The sequence below is a fragment of the Desmodus rotundus genome, chromosome 3, assembly GCF_022682495.2.
Source record: "Desmodus rotundus isolate HL8 chromosome 3, HLdesRot8A.1, whole genome shotgun sequence".
Classification (NCBI taxonomy): domain Eukaryota; kingdom Metazoa; phylum Chordata; class Mammalia; order Chiroptera; family Phyllostomidae; genus Desmodus; species Desmodus rotundus.
In genome coordinates this window covers 135,418,972-135,433,100 of record NC_071389.1, presented here as the reverse complement: position 1 = coordinate 135,433,100, position 14,129 = coordinate 135,418,972, and the positions used below count along the sequence as shown (strand labels likewise).

At 39.9% G+C, this 14,129-nt stretch overlaps 1 long non-coding RNA gene across 1 annotated transcript; it reads left to right on the top strand.

The window, feature by feature from the left end:
• Positions 1-1,436: 1,436 nt before the first annotated feature.
• On the top strand, positions 1,437-11,470 carry LOC123478269 (uncharacterized). The gene is made up of 3 exons (XR_006653437.2): positions 1,437-1,663; positions 5,374-5,527; positions 11,429-11,470. It is a non-coding gene; the product is annotated as an uncharacterized lncRNA (long non-coding RNA).
• The last annotated feature ends 2,659 nt before the right edge of the window (positions 11,471-14,129 follow it).

Below are 14,129 nucleotides of genomic sequence, written 5' to 3'. Positions count from 1 at the left end.
ACAGGGAGATAGAGATAAAGATGGAGATGGGATGGGGAAGGGAATACTGATAGGGAGCCTCACTTTCTTTTTATAAGGTTGTTTATCTCATCATGAGAGACCTGCCCTCCTGATCTAATCTAACCTTAATGACTTCCCAAAGACCTAACTGGTCACATTGGGGGTTAGGGCTTCAATGCATACATTTTGGGAGGATACAAACATTCATTCCATAACAAAGGTTAACTATTATTATAAAACTAGTTTATTGGGTGTGCTGAACTCCATGGGGTACAAAGAAGAAACAACTTTATCTTTCCAAATGTTGTCTTCCAACAGATTGGGTCAGTCTCCCTTACTGTCCCTGTCAGGCAGATATCATAATTTTTCCAAGCGTGTTAGGATGTTTGAACAGAGAGAAAAGATTGCAGTCAACTATAAAAGCATAGCTCCAATCTGTCATCCAATTCAAAGCCTGAATTCAAGCTCTGCAGATTAACAGGAGGTAAAACTCTGCTTTGCAGCTTTTCTTGCTCTGCCTTTTCCCCACCAATTTTGCTCCTTCTAGCTCCTAGGAAGCAGCAGGGTTAAGACTCCTTTATACAAAAATTTCTATATTGGATTTAATTGATTACGGCCACATTTCAAAAACTAAACAGACTAGCCTAACTTTACACAGCATAAACTAGACTTCAGGATGCATTTCACACAAGAAAGATAAGCATTACTTAGTAAAATTTTATTTTCTCCCTCTCTTTCTCTCTCTCTGTCTCTCCTGATATATCCAGCATCTTGGAAAGATTATGGAAAAATTATTGAATACCACTGGTTCTCAGTGTGGTGGCCTCAGTGAAACTGTGAGACAATAATGAAAGTGCCATTCACTATTTTCTTGAATATAATATTAATATCATACTTTGAATTACCTCCTTTTCCTTGAATCTTCTCTTTAGGACCCCTCTGCAGTGCCGGTGACCGGGGTCATCTCCGTGGGGGCTCAGGAATTCTGGATATATTGTACATATTTTTTTCCAAGCCTTATTTTTTTGTCCAAGTTTTTTCCCTGGATACTAACTCCCTTTAAACCATGGGAAAATGTCTTCATAGTGTAAGACTCTTGATTGGTCTGTGGGCACCTAATTCATGCTAAATCAGCATGGGATTTAAAAAAAACAAAACAAAACCATGGACTTAGAAAATATGTCTTTAAATCAGTTTCCTTCCAATGAGAGAGACATAAGATTTTATGAAAACAGGCTGTGCCATGGCATCTTGATGACCTTTACATATTCATATAGACCCACAGGCAAATAAACGCATGATTTACAGCTAATCTGAGCTTGGCAGAATGCCTTGTAATTCTCCCAGGACAGGAGAGCGTGGGAGGCGTGTGAAGAGCTGCTCCAAAGCCATCTCCCTCTTGCCTCTCTCTTTCTCCTGGGATGCTGTCAGGAGACAGTTTCCCATCCCCTCCCCCATTCTGATGAGGTTTGGGACTTTCTGTCTCACCCCTGGAAATAGAACGGTAGGATATAAAAACACTTAATTGCAATTCAGAATTGACCCCCTAGAAACAGATCACCCCACAACTCATGTTTTGCTTCGAGTGTTCTGCTTTTCTGGTGTATAGCAGCAAAATCCCAGGAGACCGTCGCCTTGGCTTACTCTTCTTTTCCTTGCACATGTAAGTAGAAAACTGTCTGAAACTAAAAGTTGCTCCTGTATCTTTACCCGTTGAATCAGTCAGACCTTAGCCTGGGACTTGACTTGTGTGTGTTGGAGAGTTATGCCTCTTTCTCGGGGAGGGGAGGGTATAGAGGGGTTGGCAGGGGTGGAGAATATGAGTCTGTAATAACAGAGAATGAAACAGAGACAAGGGAAAGGGAGAGCATGAGCTCCTGGCAGCGTCTCCCCTAGACACAGCTATGTCTTATTTGGGCAAGCCTTTCCTGGGTACTCCAAATAATTCATGTTGGATTTCTATTTTGCAAAATCAAATAAGACATGAGATTCCCTCTTCAACAGAAGTGTCCTGGTGCCAGAGGTTCTCAGAATGATTTTTACTTAACAATATTAAATCATGAGTTTACATTTTGTTTCATCAAACTGCTCCATGACAATTCCCCTAATTCCGAATATAGAACATGTGCTGTTTTAATCAATGAGTAGCTATTATGTGCCTGTTCATATCTACTTCTGGGGAATTGTGGACAGTGATGAGCCTGTTACTCTAGGTCTGATCTCAGATGCCACTTTCAGCGGGACTTGGAGTCCTAGGTTGCAACTCAGAGCAAATTAATCATTTCATAGAGAGTAGTGTAAGGACAAATACAGATTAAAATTGGAGGCTTAACTCTGCCCCTTTGCAAATGGGCAAAAAGATTTCTGGGAACTCCCTTTTCTTAGAGCATGCACTTTGGAAAATTTGTTCTAAGTTCTTGCTCCCTTTCTTTTAAATCCTTCTCAAGGACCTGGAAGCCATTCTCTTTGAAATGTAAACACCAGGAGAGATAGTGTCTCAATCTCCCAGACTCTGTGTAATGGTTAAGAACCCAACTTCCATGGGCTTCTTATTCCAAGTTGCAAAATTACCCCCTGTCATAAAGATAGAAGGAATTGTTTTCTTTGTATAAAGCCAATTACCTAACACAGGTAGTCACCTTAATTACCAAGTAAATTTAGGCTGAACTGTGTGTGACAGATAGTGCTGTCAAGTCCTCCCACTTGAGCACTAGTTAGTGTTTATCTTGGGAACACGCCCGTGATGAGTTATGTCTGTCAGCTCTATACGTGGGTGTAATTTCTTTCTGCCCTTGCAATCTCTTACAGGGTTGCTAGTGATGCCCATTACATTCTGGTTTAAAGCTTATTCAATCACAAACTTGTTTTCTTCCTTCACTAGGTTTGTGGAAAGCTTTTCTGAGTTAGAAGAAGATTTTGTTTTTAATTATATTTCCCAACAGGGGTGTCTGAGCAGTTATTTAAAAACTTAACAGATATGTTCTTATGTTCCTCTGGTTAAAAATGACACTCATGTGTCTAGTACAGGAGAATAAGTTGCCTGATGTCCCAGGACCTGGCAGCAACGATTGGGCTCAGTACACCTTGTCAGGCACAGCTACACCCCTCATCACCAAGAAAACTGAGGGTCTTGTGTGTGACGTGATTTGTGAGTCAACGTTAAGAAAGGATAGGGGGAAATGACACTTATTAAATGTTCACTGTGTACCAAACTCATATCTTAATAGGCAGTGTTGTAAAAAAAAAAAGCGAGAGCATCAGCTTCAGAGAGGCTGAGCAGGGCTGTCTTTCTACCTTCTCCACTCCCTGTGTGACCTCAGGCATGCCACCTAACCGTGCTCGGCCCCAGGTCCTTCACTTAGAAAACTGGCTGTCCCAGTGTCTGTGTCATAGGTATACCATGAAGATGAAATGTGATAAGAAAGTATTTAATTCCGAGCCAGGTGCGTATTCAGTACTTAACGTATAATTGCTATAATTATCCTCATACCCAGGAGTTTCTAGCTTCTTCCTAATTATTCTGTTAGAACTTCAATTTTTTTTTTCTTAAAGGCCAGTCGATCACGAAGCAGTGTTCATTAAGATGCACATGCCCCCCGTGGGTAACGTTACCTTTTGAATTAATTTTAACACCTTGTAAGTAGTACATTCTAATGGTTCAGCTCTCTCAAAGCGCGATGGTCATGAGCAAAAAGACCAGGGGCTGAGATGGGTGCTTTGGTCGGGTGACGATGTTGAAGGCCGGAGGACACCGACACGTGGGAGGAGCATGCCATTCCCAATCATTTGCTAAGCCAGACATAATAGCCCCAAAGGGAAGGCGACTTGACAGCATTAACAAAGGTACTATACCATTTCAAGTATCTTTTAATGAATTGTCTCTGATTTCGCAGAACGCTCCTGCAGTGTATGTGGTATTTTCTCTGTTACAGATGAGAAAACTCAGGCTCAGTTTATTAGGACAATTGAAAATTACTGTAACCAAACTACTCCCAAATCTTAGCAGCCTACACATTAATCATACGAGTTTATTAATTAATTACCTTTTTGTCTTAAATATATTGAGTCTGTCCTAGGTAGATTTCTTCCAAGAGGAGACTTTGGGGTATTTACTTCCCCAAGTCTAAAAATGAGGCTGGGCTGTTTCAGCTTTTACTTACTGAGGAGAGAGAGAGAGAGCCGAATTTCCCCAGTGATTTCATGAACTAGTTAGGAAGAGACAAATGTCCACTCATATTTTATTGCATTTTGACCCAAACCTAACTGCAAAGGTGGTCGGGAAATATAATTTCTCCTGTGTACCCAGGATGAGGAAATGGAATCTGTGAGGATCTTATCTGGTTCGCCGCCCTCTGGAAAGTAGGGGTGTTAGTCTGGAACCTCTATTAAGGCAAAAGGAATGTTGTAACATTAACAATAAAACAGGACTGACTAGAGAATCACATAAGAAGCCTCGAGAGAGACAAAAATAAACAAAATGGTTAATGACGAAATGAACAGTAGTATTTTGTGAAGAGACTCTGCAGGCTGTTAGATGCACCGTTGCTCAGGCTTGTTCGTGTTCCAAGCACGGATGAAGGCCGGGAAAGCAGCAATGAACTACTGTTCCGAGTGAGTAATCTTGCCAGCAGCAAATAATCCTCTTTATCTACAAAAATGAGGCTCTCTGTGTTGCTGTAGACGTCACTCTGCAATTTTGTCAGTCCTCTGTAAACGTAACTCCTGAGTACCTCATGGGAGGATGGGAGGGGCAGGATTGGGTAACAGACGGAATCAATGTATCTCTTAGACTAAACAGAACAAATGGATGCGCACCAGCTGTGCTCCCCCTGCGGGAAACAGAGCAAGATCGGATTTCTTTATCTAGTGCTCCAGGGTCACCCAGAGATGTTTGCACCCACCCTAACCTCCTGTCTCCACTTCTGCAAGTAATTATTTGCAAAGTGACTAGAGTACACATTGATATATGTTTGCAAAAGTCATTAAGAAAGCTCTTTGTCTAAAATCTAGGATCAGAATTTTCTTTTTACTTTCTCAAACTTTTAAAAAAATGTTTAATTTTTATTCTTTTATTAATTTTTAAAATACATATTTTATTGAACATGTTGGGGTTCCATCGGTTAAATGGGTTTCAAGTGTACGATTCTACAGTACAACATCTGTGTGTTGTATTGAGTGTCTGAGACTTCACAGATTTTGCACATATCCATACTTCAAAATAAACATATTTTTGGTTGCTCTTTAAGCACAAATAAAATCCAGAAGAAACCTTCGGTAAATTAGGTGTTGCCTAAACAGGAAGTTAATATTGTTATTTTTATTTTTTTAACTGACAAAATCAAAACACATCAAAATCCTTTGTCAATTATCCAGACAGTGTGTTCCCGGTTTGGCACCACACACATGAAGAGTAAGCAGCAGGGACCGAAGGAGTGCAGCAGAGCCTCCCCAGCTTCATTCTTTACCACTTTACTCAGAAGACAACCCAGGACATCACCTCATCTAAACAAATCAGCAGACTTGTTATGTAAGTGGAATTTCAAAACAATCTAAAAAGGCCTATTTATTCTCTCTGTCTTTCCTCTCTCCAACACATTTCTACCCCTAAACCACTATTATAAGAAACTGGGAGCCTTATATTGATTATAAAATTTTAACTCAATTTCAAAGGCAAGCAAAAAACCTTGTTGGTTTATAGAATAAACAAATATATATCAACTTGACAGGGAGCACTGTTAAGATATCATTTTTTTACAGTAAAAACAATGAGGACAAATAGAAACTGAAAAATAATGAAATATATGTAGGTCAGATGGACAATTAATAAGCTTATTGACATAGCAATGTGTGTGTTTACTTACTAACGTCAATTAGAAAAACCTGATGATTATTTATTAACATAGCAAGTGTTTTAGATATTTCTTTAGCACATAAAAAAGGGTTATATTGCTTCTATGATATTTTTATTTCTAACTTATTGTTTTACATTCTCCTTTTTGGTTACATTAAGTTGCAGGCTATAATTACAATTGGAACAGATATAAATGATGTCACTAGGACTTGGAAAAGCAGTTATTTCAATGTCTTAAAGAATTATTCTATTAAATTTTATAAATTTAAAAATACTAAATGTCCCTGTATGCTATGGTAGCATCCCTGTGGAAATCAGTGGCCTTCCTAAGAAATTAGCCTATGTACGGAGAGAAGCCTTTAAGAAACTATTGCTCTGAGTGAATTTTCTCTGAATTTACAACATCCCTTTCATAGTCTACTTACATCTGAGCATCAACATTTTTATCTCTGAAGAATGTATGCAGAATTTTTTTATTGATAATGTTTTGTCTCTTTTCTTCCTTCTTTTTAAAAATTTAATCTTTATTGCATTTTTCCATTACTATTTAGACCCTTATACCCCCTCCCACCAGCAATCCCCACCCTGTTGTCCATGTCCCTGAGTCCTTGTTTCTTTTTGCTCAGTCCCTCCAACCCCGAACCTGCCCCCCAACTAGCTGTTATCCAGCTCTCTATCTGTGAGTCTATCCCCATTTTCCTTGTTAGTTCAGTTTGTTCATTAGATTCCTTATGAGTGAGATCATATGGTGTTTGTCTTTCTCTGATTGTCTCTTTTCAGTTAATCAGTTAACAAATATTTGTTGCTTTACTGATGGTGTGGAAATCAGCTGGTGCTGAGGGAATACCAGTAGTAAAAGGCTGAAGTTCAGCAAAATGTTAATGCACTTCAAAGGCCACCATGTCTCTAACCTTAGAAGATAGATAATGCTGAAAAGAAATTACCCTGGATGGCCTGTGATTAATTACTCTGTCACCGGTGAAAGTTCAAGTTGTGCAGAGTTCAGAGGAGAGTTTCTCTCTTTGCAAGTGTGAGGCAGCATTCTTAGGCATGGAGGAAGTTGGAGGGATCTTGAAATCTGGGGGAAAAAGCTTTACCTTTTTAGATTCAAACCAACATCTTAGGTCTTAAGTCTTAAAACCTAGACTTTGGATTCAAAGACTTAAGTTTCACATAACTCGTCTGTTTACTGCCTGTGGGATCTTGGAAAAGTAACCAAACCCTCTAATTTTCTGTTTTCTCATCTCTGATATAAGAATAATATTATCATCCACTTCATGACATTTATTTTAGGTGAAATAATGCGTGTAAAAACAATTAGCTCAGTGACAAGCCCAAATAAGCTTACTTAATGTTAGCTATTAATATTTTAAATAATTATAAGGGGGAAGGGTTCTCAGGAACAACTATAAAGGACACATGGACCAAACCAAAGCAGGGTGGGATCAGGGGGAGAGGGTGGGGATGGCTGGGGTGGGGGAAAATGCAGATAACTGTACTTGAACAAGAATACAATAAAAAATAATAAAAATAAACATGCAAAAATAATTATATGAAATAAGAATTATTATCTCCTTAGGAGGGATAAGGAAACTGGGAGAGAAATAGTTTCCCAATATCACATGATTTGTAAAAGAATTAGCATTTGAAATTCAGTGTATTTGACTTAAGAGCTTGTTCTCTGAAACACCACATTATGCTGTTTTTTTTTTTTTTTTTTCATTTACTCAATAAACAGTCTTTTTGTACTTACTATGTGCCATGTCCAGGGCTTTGAGAGAGAAATGCAATGGTGAAAAAAAATATTCTTTCTGTTCTAACAGTGGTTACAAATGAAAGCTCAAGTTTTGTTTTGTTTTGTTTTAATTAGTGGGAAACAAATTCTTGTTGTATAGCAAGAAAAAGAATTTCCTGAGACTTGTATGGGGACATGGGCCTCTGTGGTAAACTTTACTGATACACAGTTAAGGGGGTTCTCCTCCTGGCTGTCCACTTTCCCACCTCTGTCTCACCGTGGAAAAGTTCCAGTCCTGTCTTCAGTGGGGCCGGGATGAAGGCCACTGCCCAGAGTTTCTGCTCCGTGTTCAAGCCCAGTCCAGGCCAGCACCTGGCCAGTTCAGCGTGTGCTTTCAGCGGCTGCCCATTGCTGTGCTGCGATATGCAGGCTCCCTCCTGGAGTGTGTGGGGTCTCTCTATGCAGCCATGGGCCATGCAGCTGTTAAAGCCCCATGACCATGGACAGAACAGGTTTGTGCGCCATGCAAGTGTGGGCCATTGTGGGGGAGGGAGAGACAGAGAGTGAGAGAGCGAGCTTAGTCCTTTTGGAGCGCAGTCTTCTACAGGCCCCAGTAGCTACTAGCCCCACATGGTCACATGCTCCCTGCAGAGAGATAGCACGTGAACTGATGGGCAAGTGTGTTACCAGGTGGGTGGGAGGGGGGCTTCTTTGTTCCCCTGGGATTATACGTTTTGGACTTGGAAAAGACCAGAAACTTTTTCAAAATGACCAATCAACTTCCCAAGTTTTCATGGGCTTTGGATGGGTCTACGTGCCTTAGTTAGACTGTCAGGCCTCTATGGCCCAGCATCTCCCTCTGTGTTCCCCAACAATCCAGTACTGAAGTGGGGGAGGGAGGAGTGTTAATCCCCTTGGTGGAGCAATGCTGTCATCCCCTGGAGTGTGAAACTGCAAATTCCTGGTGGACATAACAGGCTAATGTCCCTCAGTTTATTAAATTCTATGTCTAGTTGCCTTTGCTCCCCTCTCTTTTTTATTAATAATTAGTTAAATATCAATGATGACAAAGTCATTGATAGATACCTGAGATACACACTCTGAAAGAAGGAAACATAATTCCATAAAATAAAACAAACCAACTTTACTTAGACTGTGAAATTTAAAAATATTTCCTTAGGAAGGAAAATCTGAAGGATAAGACTAAAGAAGATGACATTCAGGGCTCATAAGCAATATTAAGAACCTCGGTCTTTTTCCTAAGGACAATCAAAAGGCATTGAAGAGTTTTAGGCAGAAAGTGACCTGATCAGATTTGTTATTGGAAAAATTACTGCCTAGTTTGGAGATAATAATTTATATAATAATTTATATAATTACTTTATTTTAAGTATTGTCCAGAAAAGATATCAGTGTAGTTTGAATAAGGGCCCATGGCAGAGACAGCGATGACCAGAGTAGAGGCTTCAAATACATTTGGATGATCAGCTGCAGGACTTAATGATCAGCGACATATGAGAGGAGGAGAGGGAGAGGTCATAAGAATGAGTCCTAGGCTTCTGGCTTATGCCTCTTGCGGATAACGGTTCTATACCAAAATTGGGAGAGTACCAGGGTTTTGGAGGGAGATACTGTGCCCGATCATGGATATGAGAGTATGAAATGAATTTGACTTCTGAGGAAAGATGTTGAGTGGGAAATTGTACATGCGGCCCAACAAAAAGGCCTAACTGGAACTACAAAAATGGAAAGATAGGGGTCACGCACACACAGGTGATGAGTAAGGACTTGGGTCTGATTACTCAGAGAGAGAGAAAGAGGAGAAGATATCTGAGCAGTGAGACACTGCAACATTAAATATCCCAGACTAGAAAAATGGAAATACATAAAATTAAAAAGTGAGCGGAAATATAGTTAGAAAATGCAAGAGAGAGTGATGTCATAGAAATCAAGAAACGAAAAGGATAATATCAGAAAGAATAGAAATGATGGTAGAGTCTGCTTGTTAAATGCCGGGCAAGCATCAAACATGAGGACAGAGAAACACCCACTGAATTTCCTGACATGAAAGTAAGCAGTGCTGTCAGTGGGTTTGCACTGTAAAAAATGGAAAGAGAGTTGGTTTGGAGTGGATTGAGGAATGAGGAGCTAAATCGAAGATGTAACTTAGGAAGAATTGTTCATAGTTACAATTGTTCACAGTTTTTCTTTCTAACTTTTAGGAAGGTTCGATTTGAGCTAGGAAAGAGTATGGTGATGATCTGGGAGTGAATATGAAACAGAAAAATGACTGCAGTTTTGGGTTAGTGAGAGGGAGCTAGTTGATAGAAACTCGTTTCATAAACAGAAAATATTGAGAAAGGCAATCATCTGTAATGTTGATTGCTCAAAATATTTCAAATACTCAAAATTATTAGAGGATCTGTGAAAAGGATTTTTTTGTGTGTAACGCGGGGCTGAGAGATTCATGTGGTCCATCCCCAAAGCAGAGGTCCTGAATGAGTCCCATCTTCACCTCAAGCCAAGAAAGCAATATCAGCAGAAATACTGGGAGTAGAGTTTCCAGATAAAATACAGGACACCCATGTTACACTTGAATGCCAAGTGCAGAAAAGCAATGAGTAATCTTTAGTAAAAAGAGTGTCCCAAACATGGCATGGGACAATCTTATACTAAAAATATGTGTTTTTCTAAAATTCAAATTTAGCTGGGCGTCTGTACTTTAATTTGCTGAATCTGACAACCTTAATCAAAAGAGTTCAATATCCTGAATTAAAGTAACACAATTTACTAGGGTCTCACACATGCCTGCAAAATCCAGAGTGTGAGACACAGGCCAGAGGCCTGCTTACTGGGATTAGCCTGCACTCTTGTCATTTGTTTGAGCAAATAAATACTTGCTCCCATTGCCCTGATGTGGGACACCGACAAAGAAGACCAGTGTGTGTCCTATGCAAGCAAATCCTAGGTGGGTAAACTGGACTCCTCAGAAGAGAAACCAAAGGTACAACACCAATTTCTAGAAGCTGGCAAGGGAGTAGTAAGCAAACACCACAGTATAGTGCTTTTGTGTGGGCCAAGGAAACTGCAAGTAACAGAGGGTAATTAGTGATACTTCTAAAGAATCTACAAGAATATCAAAGGGTGAGAAAGTCAGCATTAAACCCACTGACCAAGAGTGTGAGACCTCCTTTTGAGAGTAGGTGAGACTATTTCTGTCCCAGTTACCTCCGCTCCCCTTTGACTTGGGCACAGGGTCAGAAACTAGCAGTCAGAGTCAGAGAAGTGGAAGCATGAAGTATCTAAGGAGAGAAGAAAATTATACCCCACTCCTTTTGCATGTATTTGGCTTTAAGGAGATTCCCCTGGTGGTATGTGAGGGGAAGATTCAACTGGAGTTGAGGATTAGAATGTTCAAGTGAAATAAGCCAGGTGGTGAAAGACAAATACCATATGATCTCACCTTTAACAGGAATCTAATCAACAAAACAAACAAACAAGCAAAATATAACCAAAGACACTGAAATTGAGAACAGGCTGACAGTGACCAGAGGGGAGAGGGGAGGGGATTATAGGGGAAAAGGGTGAAGGGTTTGCAGGAACAATTATAAAGGACATACAGACAATAACACGGTGGGGTAGAAACAGGGGAGGGAGGTGGGGAGGGCTGGGGCGGAGGGGAGGGATAGGGGGAAAAGGCAGACAACTGCACTTGAACAAGAATAAAAAATGTTTTTTTTTTTTAAAAAAGAATGTTAATTACTATATGGGATTGGATATTTTTACTAAAAATTGAGACTTTTATAATTTAAAGTGATTTTGTAATTTTTGATTACTTGCAGGTGAATGGGGCAGCATGGAACCACCTTACTTTTCATACCAACACATGAATAAAATACTTTTTCCTGAAAAGGTATCACTTGAATGGACAGTGGGAGAGATGTGTTTGTTCAACATAAAAGTTGTAAGTGTATAACAGTCTTTTTTGTTTTATTAATTCAAAGGGCTTTAAATATAACTTCTCTTGGAGTAGTTTTAAAACTAACTATTTTGATGAGAAAAAAGACAAATGAGATAATAATCCCAGGGCTGGGGTGAAAGCCACAATTTTATGTGTACCTAATTCTAAATGCTGAGAGCTCCATAATTTTGTATTGTGAGTTGTCTTTCAAAATGTTTACGATTAGTCTTTCTAAGTTTTCTATAAGCCTCTCAAAGGCAGCAGGTATCATACCTTGTTTCCTTGAGTTCTCACCATCAAGCACAGTGCTTCCGGCACAGTACATTGGGTATGTATTACAACTTCTTAGTGTCTGCTGCTGGTCCTTAAAGGATAAGAAAGAGTAGAAACTCCGGGGAATGAAACAGATAATAAGGACCTTACAGGTTCAGAAGAAAAGAGGTTGAGTCCTTAGGTCAGTTGAAGATCTCATGAAAAGAGAAGGGCCAGACTGTGAGTTTTGGAGGGAGAACAGGCCTTGGGGAGGTTTTCCTTCCAGGCTTTTCAGGAAGAGTGGGGACTGAGCAAATGGGAATGTGGCTATGTGTTTTGTATTCGGGATATAAAGAGGAGCTTTCTTTGGATGGAGCTCAGAGGACTCTATCAAGTGCTACTGAGGAAGAAAGAGAACAAGCACGCAAATAGGTTTTAATAATGGAACACTTAAGAAGTTTGAAATGTACACTTTAACTTTTGAAGATATTTGAGGAAGAAAATGTTTTGTACAAGGGTGATTTAAAAGACATGCCCCAGTAAACACTGACTAGAAGTAGAGAAAGAACAAAGGTTGAGAGGCAGTTGGAGTAATGGCCACTTAGAAGGTTCCAAGAACCATGGGGAAAAAAATGGGTAAAGATTTGGATAGAGCAGTGAAATGAAACAGAAGGAACTTATGTAAAGAGTATTTACTGTTTTAAAGTAAAATACAGCTGTCTTTTTCTTCTGTTCTTTAAAAGCAATTCTCTTGTTTTTAGTTCTCATGCAGCAGGCAAAGCAACTTTTATAGTAAGTCATGTATTAGTTAGAATATTGAGCCAAATATTTCAAAATCAATTAGCAGTGACTTAAACATGACAGAAGATTTTGGGCTGTTCTCCATAAAACTCTATAATGGTGTATAATCAGTTTGGAAGGGTTGCTTTTTCACCATCAGCATAGATTCCATCCCTGGATCCAAGGAAATTGCTGCAGTAGTTGCTACTTCCTGAGCTTGGGAAAGGGGAAAAGAGGAAGTGGAAGGCAAGTAGCTCCTTTTCAGAATGTGAGTTGAGAGTAGCTCACATCCTATTGGCTAACACTTGGTCATATGGCTTGGGAATTATCACATCTAGATGAGCATCCCAAATACAATTTGGGGCAGGAGGAATTTGTTTCTAAAGTGGGGAAGGGTAGCCGCATGTAGAAACCCCAAGTCTGCTTGTATTTCTTGTAGCACACTCTGCCCCTTTGCTGTATACTTACTATTTAGGCTTTTCTTTTTTTATGTTTCCTCCCTATTGCCTTATGAGTTATAGATTTTCTTGTAAATTTTTAATTTATTATTATGTCGGACAGTGTTAAAAGATAAACTGAGGCATATTAAGAATTTTAAGAGTTTATTCGAGCAAAAATCCATTTGAATTGGGCAGCATCCAATCTAGCAGATAGAAGGGAGCTCCGAGGAGCTGTACTAAATGACAGACTTTTACAGACAGAAGGAAGCAGGAACGAGGGAGCGATGCCAGATGAATAAGCATGGTGGTGTTTGCGAGGTTCCCTTTCTTTAGGGACGGCAGGGGGCTGTCAGGCAGATACCTAACTGGGGCTGATCAGCTGATTCCTGATGGACAGGCTTGAGATTGCATTTCTGAAACAACTCAAACTGTAATTAAGTGAGGACTCAGTTTGGTGACATGAAACTTAGCATAACTGATTCCATTTGGGGCCAGTTGTCTTGTTTTTAACAACGGAAAGATGCCAAGGCACTTGAAGATATTCTTTATGATAATTGAACACAACGTGTTACAAAGCCACAGCACTTGTCAAAATAAGAGGGTATTTAGATTTATCCAAAATGATCGCTATGTATTTGATGGCTTAGATGTGTGTTAACTACAGGAAAAGGTTTCTGCTGCTCTGAAGTTCCTTCTCCCCGAGTGTTGTTCGCGTAAATTAACGGTGTGGCTGAGGTTGGCGAGTGGCACACAGTTCTTTTGGGGTTGAAGTTCTTAAGAAGAAAAAAAGAAATCTACGAGCACAATACAGAGAATTTTCTCTCTCACGCCAGTCACCATTGCTCACACTTGGTCTTGAGTCATTTGAGAAGTGTTGCTCGTGTGCAAAGTTGAAGAAGCTGAACTGTGTATGTGAACAAATGTGCTTGATTCTGGGCACAAGCGGCGCTGCTTAAAAGCCCAGATGGCCACCTGTCACATGGTTTCCATGGAGGTCCATTCTTCACCCATTTCCTCAACTCTGGAACAGACAGTGGGACCTGTTTGTTACCCTGAGGGCTAACAGAGGCAGGAAAGAGAGGCCACTGTGACTGGGTATCTCAGAGAGCA